General features: G+C 37.7%; 1 long non-coding RNA gene across 2 annotated transcripts in view; it reads right to left on the bottom strand.

Moving 5' to 3' along the window:
- The window catches only part of LOC308624133, an 864,944-nt gene that overhangs the window by 837,826 nt on the left and 11,497 nt on the right, over nt 1–15,621 (bottom strand). The window contains exons 2-3 of one of the 2 annotated variants that reach the window (XR_014016930.1): nt 14,309–14,367; nt 4,584–4,772 (exon numbers count right to left, since the gene is read on the bottom strand). This is a non-coding gene — a long non-coding RNA (uncharacterized lncRNA). The remainder of the gene's footprint in view (nt 1–4,583; nt 4,773–14,308; nt 14,368–15,621) is intronic. The other variant, XR_014016931.1, reaches the window with a different exon arrangement.

Here is a 15,621-nt window from a genome sequence, read left to right as displayed (position 1 = left end):
ACTCAAGGTCACATACTTAGTAAGTAGTAGAGCCAGCACTCATATACAGGTTGGTCTGACCAGAAAACCAAAACATCTGGGGAAAATGTTTATAGTTCAGGGGTGAGAGAAAATAATTAGAAAAAATAACACTTAGAAAAATTCGGAATAGTCTACATATTAAGTAAACTTTGGGGGAAAATGGGGGCGGAGAAAAATTATATGTATTTAGATAAAGAAAAATTGGAAGGATGTAAAGAAACTAATAAAACTTATTACATGTAGAATAGAATGTAGGAACAGAGAAAGTAGAAAAGTAGGAACAGGAGTAGGAATGAGAATCCTTACCACAAACTTTTTATATTGTTTTGATTTTTTCTATCCATTTGAACATACTTCCTTTTCTTTTTTTTTTTTTTTTTTTTTTTTTTGCGGTATGCGGGCCTCTCACTGTTGTGGCCTCTCCCGTTGCAGAGCACAGGCTCCGGACGCGCAGGCCCAGCGGCCATGACTCACGGGCCCAGCCGCTCTGTGGCATGTGGGATCCTCCAGGACCGGGGCACGAACTTGTGTCCCCTGCATCGGCAGGCAGACTCTCAACCACTGCGCCACCAGGGAAGCCCTGAACACACTTCCTTTTCAAAAAGCAGCATAAAACACTTTATAAAGAAAGAACAATTCAGTAGAATAGCAAAAAACAAGCCAGAATGCAGAAGATTATATAGGTACTTAGAAGTTGGCTTTGACCTTTTGGTAAAAACCCACAATCTTAATTTTGTTTACTTAACATGCCTGATTTGTATTATCATTATACATTTCATTTAATATTGTTTAGAGCAAAGAGAAAACATCTTTAAAGACTCTGCATTGGTTAAAAAGACTACTAAGTCCAATAACAATGTACAAAAATTAGAATCAATAATCCCTATTATCATTTTGTTAAACCACTAATCTCCATGAAACACAAAATCAATGTACTTATCTAGCCATAGAAAGAAATCACATTCAAATGAGTGGGGAGGTTTCTTGATGATGGCCATTCGGGGATATGGGGGGGGGCTGTGACAGGGCGGGGGAGAGGCATGGACGAGTATACACCGCCGGGCGTGGGGTGGATGGATGGTGGGGGGTGGCCGCGTGGCGCGGGGGGGATCGGCTCGGTGCTTTGTGGCCGCCTGGAGGGGTGGGATGGGGAGGGTGGGAGGGAGGGAGACGCAGGAGGGAGGGGATGTGGGAACAGATGTATATGTATGACTGATTCAATTTGTTGTAAAGCAGAGACTAATTAAAAAAAAAAAATGAGTGGGGAGGTAGGGGAAGTTTTTTGCAGTGTTACCAGAAGGAATACCCGGCCATTAATAAGACACAAGGCTAAGAATTCTAAACCTTGCTTTTTAGAAAGAAGAAACACACAGAGGGGAAGTATGTACAGTTAATGGACTGCTATTTCTATTTAATTTCTACAGTCAATTAATTAGAATCAAAAACCACTGCATACAAATCTTCCACAATATCTCTACTCCCCAATTCTTGACTTATCAAAGCAAACAAACAGAACTACTTGGTCCCAAGAGTGGGAAAAAAATCTTTATGGCAACATGAATGGCTCTTAGCCACAGTTGTTAAAATTTCAACCATTTTATACTAAATGGCACTTTCACTGAAAATAATAATACCCGCACAAGAGCATAAGGTGAGAGAACTGTTGCTCAGTCAATTCCTATTTAGAAAAAGATCTTAAAAGGAAATCTTATTTTAAAAATTAAAGGTCATAAATCAGTTCTCTTAAAATAAGCTGTCTGGTTTTTGTCCTGCATCAATCATGTATTCCTTTATCCCATGACTACTTTTGGAGACATAATATCTTCAAACATAGTACCAAATAAGAACTCCAAAAATGTCTTTGTAGATTGGATATTCTGCTCAATGAAAAAAAAATTATTGGAAATGACTGTCAGAACTATTTTTATTGCTCTCCTAAAGGCTCAATCTGTAATCACGTACTACACTTTTCTACTCTTGAGTACAAAATGAATTAGATGACTGCCTCTCTTTTTCAGATGGAGTATTATGCCATTCTAGGAGCTCAGACTGTGGGTCTGAAAGGAATTGACGTTCTGCATGTGGTACCTTTCCCTTGAGGATCTTTAGACTCTTAGGGAGAGAGAAATCGCTAAGGAGAGAAGGCTTGCAAATCCGCTACAAGTGTGCTCCTATTAGTTTAAATCTCTTCCAGAAAATTGCCCCCACATTCAACTTCTGGAGGCAACAATAGGAATTTCCACATGTCTATTTGCATTAAAAGACACAAATAGCACTTTTCTATTCTTGACACAACATAAGTATATATTCAACTGGAACTGTCTGGCCGTCTACAGGATGAACTGAGGGGTCTGTAATGTTAACCTGGTCTCCAAATATTTTCTCCAACCCACCTGAAAATTTAACATTAAGTATTTGCTCTTTCTTGGTTAAAATTTTGCCTCTCTAAAAATTGTTAAAATGCAAATAGGACTGAAAGATTAATAAATTAAAATATCCTTAAAAAAACTAACATTTTGGGGAGGATCAGTACATTAGTTTATTTTTTAACATCATAACAGAGAAAATGGCTGATAATACACATCATCTTTGATAAAGGGAGAAAGAACAGGATAAGCCCAAGTACTGGACACCACATAATGAGGACAGGTGTAAGTGTTATCCACTGGAAAGGGACCCTAGAAAAATAGTAAGGGGAGCTAAGAATGAGGAATGATAAAAGAGAAAATGGAAAAGTACAAAAAAGTGGGCTTGCCACTTTTCTATTTGCACACAGTGGCCCTGCTATCAACTTTCCATTACCTACGTGTGAATGATCCATTTTAAATATCTTTGACATATCTTTTGCTCCAGTGTGATTATTTTCTTGCCACCAAAAACGTCTTTAACCTAGCTCCTCTAAGGAATTCACACTAGTTTCAACAATTGCTTAAAATTTCTAAATGAGGAGGAGAGATAAATCCATGTTAATTTAAATACTAAGATTTAACTGATAACTTTTATGTGAACATACTTTTGATAGTGGATTTGCTAAGCTTCTACTCCTCATGTATGTATAATACTGTCTCTAAGAATCAGGTTCTCTTCTCTGAAGTAAAATGAGGCTTGCTTCCCTTTCTGAGTAGAAGCTATCACATTCTTAGAATTCCATGAATGAGATTCTTCCTTCCCTAATCCACCAGTAAGGGAGCTGCATTATCTACTTCAGATCTCTTGGGCACAACTATAAAGTTACAACCATAATCTCTGGCCAAATCACTATTGTCCATTAAACAACTTGTACGTAAAATAACTTAATAGCACTTCCTCTTCCAGAACCACCAATAGCAAGGGCTGTATGTAATATTTGCATTACTCCTAGATCTGTACCCAGAATGAGTATCTTTACTTTCCAAAGGGTCTACTTAAAATGATTAAGTGGCAAAAACCAAACACCAAAATACTAATAATGGCAATTGTTATGTGAAATTACAAGCAATTTTTCTTCTTTGTGACTGTCTAGAGTTTCTGAATTTTTCACGAGGGTACATGATTATAAGAAGAAATACTGTATATATGGTTAATTTCAATCTCTGACAATGAAATTTCTCAAACAAAACTAGTATGTCTCCGTGAACGCATTATGTTATTAATACTTCTTTCCTAGTCTTTAGCATTTTCTTCCATATGTTCTATTTACTTGTATAGATGTATCATAGATTACATGCTCTCTGAGGACACATTCTGGATCTTATTACATATTTATACTCTCCTACAGTGGTTCACAGTGCCTCATATTTGGAAAGTAATTAGTAGCTGTTTGAGGAATGAATGATACTTCCAAGAATGCAAAGGTTAGAGTTGATATATTCATCTGATACACATCCGAACTGTTAAAATGTTCACATACTTCCATACTGATTGGTAAATGCTATAATGGTAAAGTAATAAGCAGGAAGATTAACGAAAAATATAAATTATAAGTTCACTTCATTAATTCAAGCCAATTGTTAGGGTATGTCATAAAAATAAATCCTAAATGGGCCTCCCATACTAGTGAGAGATAAGAAATATTTGCAATACCCATCTGTTTGGCCCACATCACAGTATGCAGCAAGAATATACTGCATATTCTTTACAAGACACCTTAAAAGCATCACCGGTTTACAATATTCCCAAATTATATAGTTGCTTCTATTTCTAAATTGTTTAGTTTTTTTCTTTAGTTTTGATTTCAGTGTATTACTATTCTTGTGTAAGGAATAACTGCACAGTTTTTTTGGCATTTATAAATGCAAAACTATAATAAAATATTAAAAATAAGTACTCAGAATAAAAAGACTATAAAGTTATGATAGTTTCTTAATGCTCTTTTTGAATATTATAAACATGAATTTTATGAATATAGAGGAAAACAAAGCAGAAACCATGTTACTAAAGAAATAAGGCTGGGAACATCTTCTAATCCTGGGAACATCTTCTAATCCTGTACGAAGTGATACAGCCTAGAATGTCTTTTGATGCTGAGCAGGAAACAGTGCAAAGTGAAATAAATTTTAATTCTGAAATGAAAAATGACTTACTGGGCTTCCCTGGTGGCGCAGTGGTTGAGGGTCCGCCTACCAATGCAGGGGACACGGGTTCGTGCCCCGGATCGGGAAGATCCCACAGGATGCGGAGCGGCTGGGCCCGTGAGCCATGGCGGCTGAGCCTGCGCGTCCGGAGCCTGTGCTCCGCAACGGGAGAGGCCACAGTAGTGAGAGGTCCGCCTACTGCAAAAAAAAAAAAAAAAAGACTTACTTGAACAAAAAATATGATTGACTCATTTTTACAGTATGTTAAATAAAAATGATGCTCAAATGTGTTATTGTTTATAATTCATTTTCATCAGAACAGCAATTATGTTAAGCCCATGGTCCCCGAAAGAAAATTAAATGAATAAGGAAAATATGAAAGAGGAGTTCATAGCCTGGTAACCTCTGTTCTCTCTATTTTGAATAATTACTATGTGCCAGGTACTGTCCTTAACGTATAATTCCTCATTTTAATCTCAAAATAACTGTACACACACAGACTGGAAAAAACATAGCACATATATCAAAGGGATACTATTCAAAACATATAAAGAACTACTACAAATTAACAATAAAAATCTAACAGCTCGGTTTTTTAAATGAACAAAAGGCATGAACAAAATTCACAGAAGATATACAAATAATCAATAAGCACATCATCATTGTTAGCCATCAAGCCAATGCCAATTAAAAAGAAAATATAAAAGAATACTATAAATATGGGAGTTCCCTGGTTGCCTAGTGGTTAGGATTCCGAGCTTTCACTGTTGTGGCCCAGATTCAACCCCTGGTCAGGGAACTGAGATCCCACAAGCCACGCAGCGTGGAGAAAAAAAAAAAAAGACAAAAGAATATTACAAATAAGTTTCATACCCTAGAGTATTTAAAACAATTATAAGTTCAAAAGATATTTTATCAGTGTCAACTAAGTAAATGAAAAATATGAAGAAAAGGGTCTCCCTGGTGGCGCAGTGGTTGAGAGTCCGCCTGCCGATGCAGGGGATACGGGTTCGTGCCCCGGTCCGGGAGGATCCCATATGCTGCGGAGCCGCTGGGCCCGTGAGCCATGGCTGCTGAGCCTGCGCATCCGGAGCCTGTGCTCCGCAACGGGAGAGGCCACAACAGTGAGAGGCCCACGTACCGCAAAAAAAAAAAAAAAATGAAGAAAAATCCATAACATACCATGACACTTAATATACATTTATAACACTATGTACTGTAGATAAAAATCATCAAGCATTTTTAGACATGAAGTATTTATATAGAAAGAACTTAAAAAAAACATTGCTATGGCTGTATCACTGCAATCCAGATCTAGGTTTTCATTTGCTGTAAAAATATATCTATTGCAAATGCTCTCAAACCGTGGCCTAGGAACCCCTGAGATCTCTGAGACCATTACAGTGGGTCTGCAAGGTTAAAATTATTTTCATAATATTTGCCTTTCATAACTAACATTCTCTCATTTTCATAAAATAGTAATGCCTCCCAGCCTTGTATATTTAAATAAATACATATATATGTCTTATAGAAGCATGTCCTTGACAGATATAAAAAGATATACACTAGGTTGCTAATGACATATATCAGGTTCCTACCTGGTAGGGAAGTGGGGAGGTAGAAGCAGGAGGTAGAGGAAAGCTAGCAGAAACAAAAAATACCTTAAAAAATCGGTATATGATTACATTTGTACATTTAGATAAAATGATGGGGGAAAAGTACAAAAGCTTTTAAGAAGAAAAAGGAAAACCAAAACCAATTTTAAAAAGTCATTTAACCTGTAGGTTGCCAAACTTTTTTGGATCATGGTAATCTTTGTGCCTGACTAATTTTTTCATGATATCCCTAAGCCAGGAAAAGATATGAATTCTGTTAGATCCAAACAACTATTTATGTCCTGACAACTTAATAGCCATTTGGAAGGGTAATTCACATAAATAGAATTTTTTTTAATTTTATTCTTAAGGACAGTTACTTACTAATGAGATGTGTGTGCCTCCTGGTCACTACACAACTCCTCAAACCTTAGAATCAGGTTGAAAACTCACTCTTACTTCCTGTTGATTGTCACTGGTACTTGCTTTTTATCACAGTAATCACCAAAACCCAACTTCACAAAGATATGACCTAATCAAAAGGAATATAGCAGGATCTAAGGTTGAAACTGAACTACCCTAGAGCTAATAATTTGCACAGATGTTGAATATACTGTGTTCCCCTTGAATATTTAAAATAACCTGCAGTACCCCTGTGAGCTCCCCTTAGGCTCCCCAAGGTACCTCAGTGCATTTTGGGAACAACAGATTTAAAACATAGAGTGCTTTTCCTTGTCACCTTGGTTAGTTCTGCATTAGGCAGCTGCTTGTGGTTAGAAAATTCTATTATTATCAACTAAGCAGAGCTTAAAGTAAATTAGCAAATCATCCAGTATAGGAAAATAGAATGATTTTTGAAGTCTTTCTGATAATTCATGGATTTGGATAATTCACACTGCTGCTCTGACGTACATGCTTTCTTTTCTCCTCATCTTCTGAGCTCCCTTTCCCAACTCTATGATGGCATGAAAAATTTAAAGATGATTCTGTATAAAAGCAAAATAATGACCCCTAAGAGTTCAGGCACCTGCTATTTTCAATACAGGTTTGTGACCATTTAGAACGACTTCATCAGAAAACACCTAGGAAAGCTGAGGTTATTACGTCCAATGACATAACCAAGTTCTTAATTGCTTCATCACTGATGCATAAATGTCAGTTTCCTAATCTCAGCAAAGGTATCTGAGCAGTACGTGAATAGTACTGACAAGCAGAGAAACTATGTATAGACAGAATTTCCCTCTTGGCATAGCACAAAAATATCATTGGCTTCAGGCAAAGAATTAAGAAGCAGAAATTATTGCTCTGTATGTCTTTCCACTTAAAAAATAAATACTCTAAAACTTTGGGGAAGGATTCTGAAAGAATTACAGTCAACCCTTGAACAATGAGCTTGTTAGGGGCACCAACCACCCACCCCCATGCAGTTGAAAATCCACATATAACTGTAGAGTCTGTCCTCTGTATCCACAGTTCTACATCCATGGAGTCGAACAACCACAAATTGGATCATGTAGTACTGTAGTATATATTTACTGAAAAAAATCTGCAGATGAGTGGCTTTGTGCTATTCAAAACCATGTTGTTCAAGGGTTAACTGAACTATGATTGGCTTCCATCCCAAAACAGTGAGCTATTCCTGTAGGGTTAGCATCTAGTTAGTCCTTATAACCTAGCTTAGTGTTGCAATATAATCATCTCATTCAAAAACTAGAAGTTACGTCTTCTATTTGTAAAAATATTTAACTTTAAATTTAACCAATAAGAATGGTTTTGGAACTTTGCAAATCTCCCTTTACTTTACTCCTTTCTTATTTACTATTTATCTATGAGAATCAAGAACCTCAGGCCCATAGAGTGATTTTTGTTCTTCCTACCAGTGCTATCCCATTTTTCATTGCTATTCAGCTCTGTAGCAGAAAAAGTATGTAGCATAACTTTCTCCTGGTGGGCTGTAATAACATCACATTCAGAGGGAGGGCTATTTTAACCTTATCCCAGTGAAGCCAGAACTGAACTAGATGAAAAACAACAACTGGGAGTTGAGGTGGAGATGGGGAGGAGGATAGCGACATAAAAGAAGCCTATAAAACTCAGACTGGTGGTAAAAGAGCAGCTGGAGGCCAGGACACTCTCACCTGGGGATGGGGATCAGGAATCTACAGCTCTCCTTCCCCTCTTAGAACTTAAAAAGCAGTTTCCAGTTCCCAAAACATGCCCCACATTTCCTGCCTAATTAAATCGTCAGGCCTATCCTATGAAACTGAGGAAATGATCTATGAGAACAAGGAGCATATTCGGCCACTTTGGTGTACATTGGTCATTCACAGATGACGTGTTAAGGGAATGTTCTCGCATTACTGCTCCAACATCTAGAAACTTGAAATAAAACTGGAAGAAACCTAAGAGACAGGGCTTAAATCCATGCCTTCATGCAACCTCACCTGTTCTTGAAGATTTCCTGGGAAGTACCACCCTCCCACATATACCCACTTTCCACCATTCATTCCAGTACTTCCTACACTATTATAGACTGGAACTACCATCTCTCTTAACTTAAACCCATTTTCTTTGGTGCTATCATCCATACAAGGTAAATGTCTAGTTGTAAAGTTTCTAGCTAGAGCACAATGTGCAATAAATGACTATTTAAAATAGCACCTAGCACCGCCCATCTCCCAAGGCTTGCAGCCAGCTAGCCCAGGATCCAGCCTTGCCCAACAGTGGGCCAGCACTAGCCCTGGATCCTTAGGCACCAGAGTCAGCCAACCTGGGACGCAGCCCTGCCCACCTGCAGGCCAGCAGCCACCATACAAGGGAGAACCTGGCAGCCAACTGAGCAGGGAGCCAGCACTGCCTACCAGTGCACACACAGTAATCAGTCCCACAACAGAAGGGCCCACGCAGCCAGCACTGGGGACACTCCTAGAGCATATAGCTCTGGTGACTAGAGGGGAGTGTGCTACTATGCTCCATAGGAACTCTACGTAAGACCACTTCAAGATTGAGAAACATAACCAACCTACCTAATATATAGAAATAAACAAAAAGAAACAGGCAAAGTGAGGAGTCAAAGAAATATGTTCCGAACAGGAAAAAGGGCTTCCCTGGTGGCGCAGTGGTTGAGAGTCCGCCTGCCAATGCAGGGGACACGGGTTTGTGCCCCGGTCCGGGAAGATTCCACATGCCGCGGAGCGGCTGGGCCCGTGCACCGCCGCTACTGAGCCTGCACTCTATAGAGCCCAGGAGCCACAACTACTGAAGCCCACACGCCTAGAGTCCGTGCTCCGCAACAAGAGAAGCCACCACAATGAGAAGCCCGCGCACCGCAACAAAGAGTAGCCCCCCACTCGCCACAACTAGAGGAAAGCCTACACGCAGCAATGAAAACCCAATGCAGTCAAAAATAAATAAATAAATTTATAAATAAATAAAGATACACAGGGAAGGAGACATGTGAATGAATGATCCATGTGGTACTAGATTAGAAATGGAAACACCAGTATGAATTCATGTATGTACATACACATATGTATGTATGTATACTAATTCATATATACATATATTCCCTTGCTCAGTCATCTGAGAGGGCCTAAAATCAACAACACTCCAGAAGCAAGAAGCACAACTAGTGCCCAGATGTTCATTTTTAATAACATTCTCTAATAGAAAATATGAATACAATATGTATTTTAGTTAATATCAGTCCATTAGTTGTAACAAACATACCTTACTAATGTAAAGTATTAATAAGAGGGGAAGCTGGATGGGGGTTTATGGGAACTCTGTATTATCTTCACATTTTGTTTTATAAAATTATAACTGTTCTAAACACTATAATTTAAAAAATAAAGCAACCAAATATGAAACTTAATTAATTAAATTTAATACCACCTAGCACAATGGCCAACATACAGCAGGTTCCCAATAAACATGTGTTGAATAGCTAAATGAACAAATGCTACAAATGAATATTCCTTATTAGAAATGATTCTAACATCAAGTAAATTGTATTGATAAAAACAACAACATGTTTTAAAACTTATACTATAATTGACTGAGTTGCATTTTTGCAACTATTGGCAGATATAGATATAACGAGACCCAGATATAAGCAAAATACACGAATCATACATGTCATAATGACTGGCACATCTAGCCATTCAAACCAGGTGAATAAATTTAAATTATGTTGGTTTTGTTTTTTTAATCACACTGAAACTTAGAAACCTAATTCTTAGCTCTCAAACAAATAAAACATGTTCCCAAGTTTAGTATCTCTGCATAGTATTTTATTTCTTTGTCAAAATTATTCACTCAGTCATCTTAGAATTCCGTACCTAGTGAAGTTATACCTCAAATGTGAATTTCTCTTAGATTGCATATAAATGTGAATCTAAACATATCACGGCATAAGGAAGCATTTCTCTGAAACTCCTCATCACAATTCCTGCAAGTATTTGCAAATTCTTAGTTTCAACAGAGGAAAAAAATCTTGTCCAGCTTAAGTAAAATGAGTACTTTATCATTTGCATTTAAATGGAGAAAAGGATAGAGTTATCCTACCACCTCGTGGACTGTTAGGGTATTGCTTTTTCAGAGCCAAAAGCACATTTTAAGAATGAGAGGATAGAAAACACTGAACAGTGGTTATTCATGCTTTCCTACCGCCTTCAGTTCTTCTGCCCCTAATTCCACATCTTCACATCCTACCCATTACTCGAAATGCAGTTTAAATGTTCCCATCATTGGAACATACTGTATAGCACAGGGAACTCTACCTAATGTACTGTGGTAACCTAAATGGGAGGGAAATCCAAAAGGGAGGGGATATCTGTATGTGTATGGCTGATTCATTTTGTGGTGCAGTGGAGGCTAACACAACATTGTAAAGAAACCATACTCCAATAAAAATTAATAAATAATACATAAATAAATAAATGTCCCCATCATTATTCTGAAACATTTTATTCATCACCAAATTATAGACTACCTGTAAGTAATTTTACTCTGGGTATTACTTCTATTATATCTTTGACCAACTTCTGACTTAAATATTTTTGTTTGCCTATCTCTCACCCTTATTTGGAGACAGTGAATATACAAACTTATGGCCTAGCACAGCAGCATGCTCACAGGAGGCAGTTAATAAGCATTCATGTAATATAAATATTTGTTAAATGAACAAATGTGAATGGTATGCGATTTCATAGGGATATATGAGAGAAAATTCAGAAAGCAATTGTTCTGTATGCAACACAAGAAGATTATTTTCATTTGGTTTAAACATGAAACTGCAATTAATATTAAAATATTAAAAATGTTATTTTATGATATCTTAGATCTTTGCTGGAAAATAGAGTAGTTTAAAAACAAGTAACTGTTGTAAAATATGATAGACTGAGGAATTTTCAAACATTTAACAAGAGGACAGATTTTTATAATGTTATATAGATATGCACTTTGGGTTGAATTTAATAATTCTAACAAATAAAACCAATGTTAAATTTTTTTTAAATGTCCGCATCATAGAATCATCTCTAACTGCAAATTACAATTACAAGAAAATGGCTAAATGAAAATGCATCTCTGCTCTAAACTTCCATGCCACCTTATCTGGTTCCTCTTATTTTCTAGCTGGCATTACTTAGTCTTATACTCACTGTAAGTATTTTAAGGACATGTAGACAATGTGTACTGAAACCGGCTCACACCTGCTCTCACCAACAGTTTAATACTGAGAAATTTTGCAAGCCATTTGTTAAACTGTTGGTAGCTTGAAACTGGTCACGGTAGGTACATTTACACAACAGAAATCAGGAAACACCACAAATCAAGATACTATAAAAATATATTTTTAATCATCTTTAACTTCTCCACATCTCATTTTCTCTACTTGTAATATGTAGTGAGGAGAGGTGGGACAGCTCCTACCTCACAAGACTGTTGTAAGGACTGAACAAAATAACCCACGTAAAAGGCTGTGTCTAGTGTCTGGCATATCGTGTGTGCTAACCAAATATTATAATCATTCTCCATACCCCATCACAGTGTCTTGCAAGTAGTAAATCCCTCAATAAATACTAAGTTGTTAAATGACAAATGAAATCAAGAATTTCAATAGAATATTTTAAGATATGTTAACACTGATAGTAGTCCCAGGTTAACAATAGGACAGATCATTACCAGGAACATAAGCGCTTTACTTATAAATAACCCAGACTTTTTTTCTTTGTCTCTTTCTGCTCTAAATCAATTGATAGATTTTATCTCTAAAATTTCTAGTAATATTCATTTAGATTAAAATTCTAGATATATTTTCTAGATAAGTATAGATCTAGAGAGATAAAAATACAGATCTTTGTTTCCTTCTGCATTTCTCTCCCATTCTGATTCAGTCTAAAGTGCCTTCCTCACAGGGAGATCAGCTTGGTGCTTTGTGACCGCCTGGAGGGGTGGGATGGGGAAGGTGGGAGGGAGGGAGATGCATGAGGGAAGGGATGTGGGAACAGATGTATATGTATGACTGATTCACTTTGTTATAAAGCAGAAACTAATAAAAAAATAAAAATTAAAAAAAATAAAGTGCCTTCCTTTCTCGTTCTTTTTAGTTTATTTCATAATGCAAAATATATAATTTATGCCTCACTTTGTTCCAGAAAACATTTGTTGTGAATAATAGATAACTTGGTTTCATGTTTAGCAAATAAGCTTTTTAAATTTCTCCAAGGGAAAAAAATAAAGTAGCTTTTTACCACATCTTTCATTGATCCTGTGCTCCTGTTTCATTGGCCCTTTCCTTTGGGAAAAGACAAAATTAAGTTTCCAAGCACAAAGTTGAAAACCAAATTATCATGAATTCCAGACTTTCCAAAAAGGAACACAAGAAATGTCCTTATCCTTTAAGGTTGATGTCAACCTCATATCTCTTTACCTACCTCACTGCAATCCTAATATGGTGTTTCTTTAGCTATAAGGCTGCTTCCAATAACTATGCTTAAGGATCTGCTATAGCTTCATTTGCTTGCTAAAAAACAAAACCAAAAAATTGAAACAACTAATTAATTGCAACTAATTAGTTGTTTCAATTTTTTGGTTTTGTTCTAATTAGTTGCAAAAACAGACTGGAAAATGATTTACTCCAGATACTTTGGAAAAAAATTCCAATTGCTCAAAAGTAAATTTATTCATCTAAAATAAGTTTTTTCTTACTTAGCTACACAGAGGTTTTTTTTTTTTTTTTTTTTTTTTTTTTTTTTTTTGCGTTACATGGGCCTCTCACTGTTGTGGCCTCTCCCGTTGCGGAGCACAGGCTCCGGACGCACAGGCTCAACAGCCATGGCTCACGGGCCCAGCCGCTCCGCGGCACGTGGGATCCTCCCAGACCGGGGCACGAACCCGCGTCCCCTGCATCGGCAGGCGGACTCTCAACCACTGCGCCACCAGGGAAGCCCAGGTTTTTTTTAATAGAGGAAAAAGTAAAATATTGGCTTAGTAATAAAACTAAGATGACCATTTGCCCTAGAATATACAAATTCTGTCCATTTCTGGTTTAAAAATACACAGAGGCTGAAACAAATAGCACATCCACAAGGCACTGGCTGATGCAAGCACTTTGTTTAGTGAAATATCTACTGCGATGTTGGTCTACCCTTATCCAAGAACATGTCAATGACATAGTGTGTGACAGGAGGAGCTTCCTCCAGAAGTAGAAATAAGGTGGGTGAGTCAGAAATTAAAATTCCAACTAACCTGCAGGCATCTGTAAGATGAAGCAATACATTGTATTTGATTCACCTCCTGGTCTGTTTCCAAAGGACACTGTCAAACACAATGATTCTTTTTCCCAACAGCTGTCACCACCAAGTCAGCTACCCTTTGTATTTTCTCTTTGTGTTTGAATCCAGACAGAGAGCAGATGGCTGGACTCAGTGCCAGGGCAAAGGTAAAATTAGTTGTCTCACCTAAAGAGGTACTGCCAGACTTCATTAAGACAGAAGTCCCAGCAACAAATACCTACAAAATCTAGGGTCTAGAAAACACAATCTGAACTTCCTGTTTAATTTACCAAGTAAAAACAAAAAACCCACTTTTGAGGAAAACTTAATTAATTTGCTAAGAGGTGATGAGAAGACTCACAGATTTCATCTTTAGAGAGAAGTGGTTTCCCCTGTCATCAACTCTGTAATTTTCAGGTTCTGTAAAAAAGCACATTATGTTCAATGTTACTCTAAGCTGAGCTCATGGGTGAATTCCAGAATATAAAATATCATCTTCCAGAGCTAAAACTTTACTAAAGCAAATAGGTTTAAAAAATATTTGACTAGGGCTTCCCTGGTGGTGCAGTGGTTGAGAGTCCGCCTGCCGATGCAGGGGACACGGGTTCGTGCCCCGGTCCGGGAAGATCCCACATGCCGCGGAGTGGCTGGGCCAGTGAGCCTGCGCGTCCGGAGCCTGTGCCCCGCAACGGGGGAGGCCACAACAGTGAGAGGCCCACGTACCGCAAAAAAAAAAAAATATATATATATATATATATATACATATATATATTTGACTAAAAAAACACTGCAAATTAAAATTACAAGGGGGGCTTCCCCGGTGGCGCAGTGGTTGAGAGTCCGCCTGCCAATGCAGGGGACACGGGTTCGTGCCCCGGTCCAGGAAGATCCCACATGCCACGGAGCGGCTGAGCCCGTGAGCCATGGCCGCTGAGCCTGCGTGTCCGGAGCCTGTGCTCCGCAACGGGAGAGGCCACAACAGTGAGAGGCCCACATACCGCAAAATAAATAAATAAATAAATATAAATAAAATAAAATTACAAGGGAACAGCTAAATGAAAGGTGAGACTTTCCAACTGAGGGGATTAAAGTTAGAATCAGAATTAGAGAAGGAAATTCAGAGCTGCAAGATATAACCAGTCACTTATTAACCACATTGTGTAGTTACAATATATAACTGGCAGTGGAAGAATTACAATTAGAATGACATGGAAAAAACCCTCCTACTATTACAAAGAAAGTTTGATCTCCCATAAAAATAAACTTTTGGCCTTCTATTGTTAAGCTGAAAGGTTCTGCCATTCAAAGAGCCACCTATTTTGCCTCTTCTCAGTGGCACAGGAATAGAGAATTTTGATGCCTCCATTTACTTATTTAAAATGCCTAAAAGATAAAGAGAGTAGAACTAGAAATCGCTTCTATGGCCCTTCATAAATTGGTGATTTTCTCTACACTTTGATTAGTACCAAGACAGAAAACAGAATCACATGTGCAATTGATTTCTATTATTCAGCCCCCTCTCTCAGGTAACTCAAAATTAGTAAAATCACAGTAATAGGAGTTGACTGGCACAAGGCAGAGACCTCAGTAGCCTAAGAGACTGTTCTCAGTAGTCAGGCTTCAGGACTAGGAGACCCAGCACTGAGATGAAGATTCCTTTTGAGGCAGAATAAT

This window comes from Mesoplodon bidens (genome assembly GCF_964165515.1).
Source record: "Mesoplodon bidens genome assembly, chromosome: 10".
In the NCBI taxonomy this organism is placed as follows: Eukaryota; Metazoa; Chordata; class Mammalia; order Artiodactyla; family Ziphiidae; genus Mesoplodon; species Mesoplodon bidens.
The sequence above is the reverse complement of the archived record's forward strand: the minus strand, read 5'-3'. Positions and strand labels throughout refer to the sequence as shown.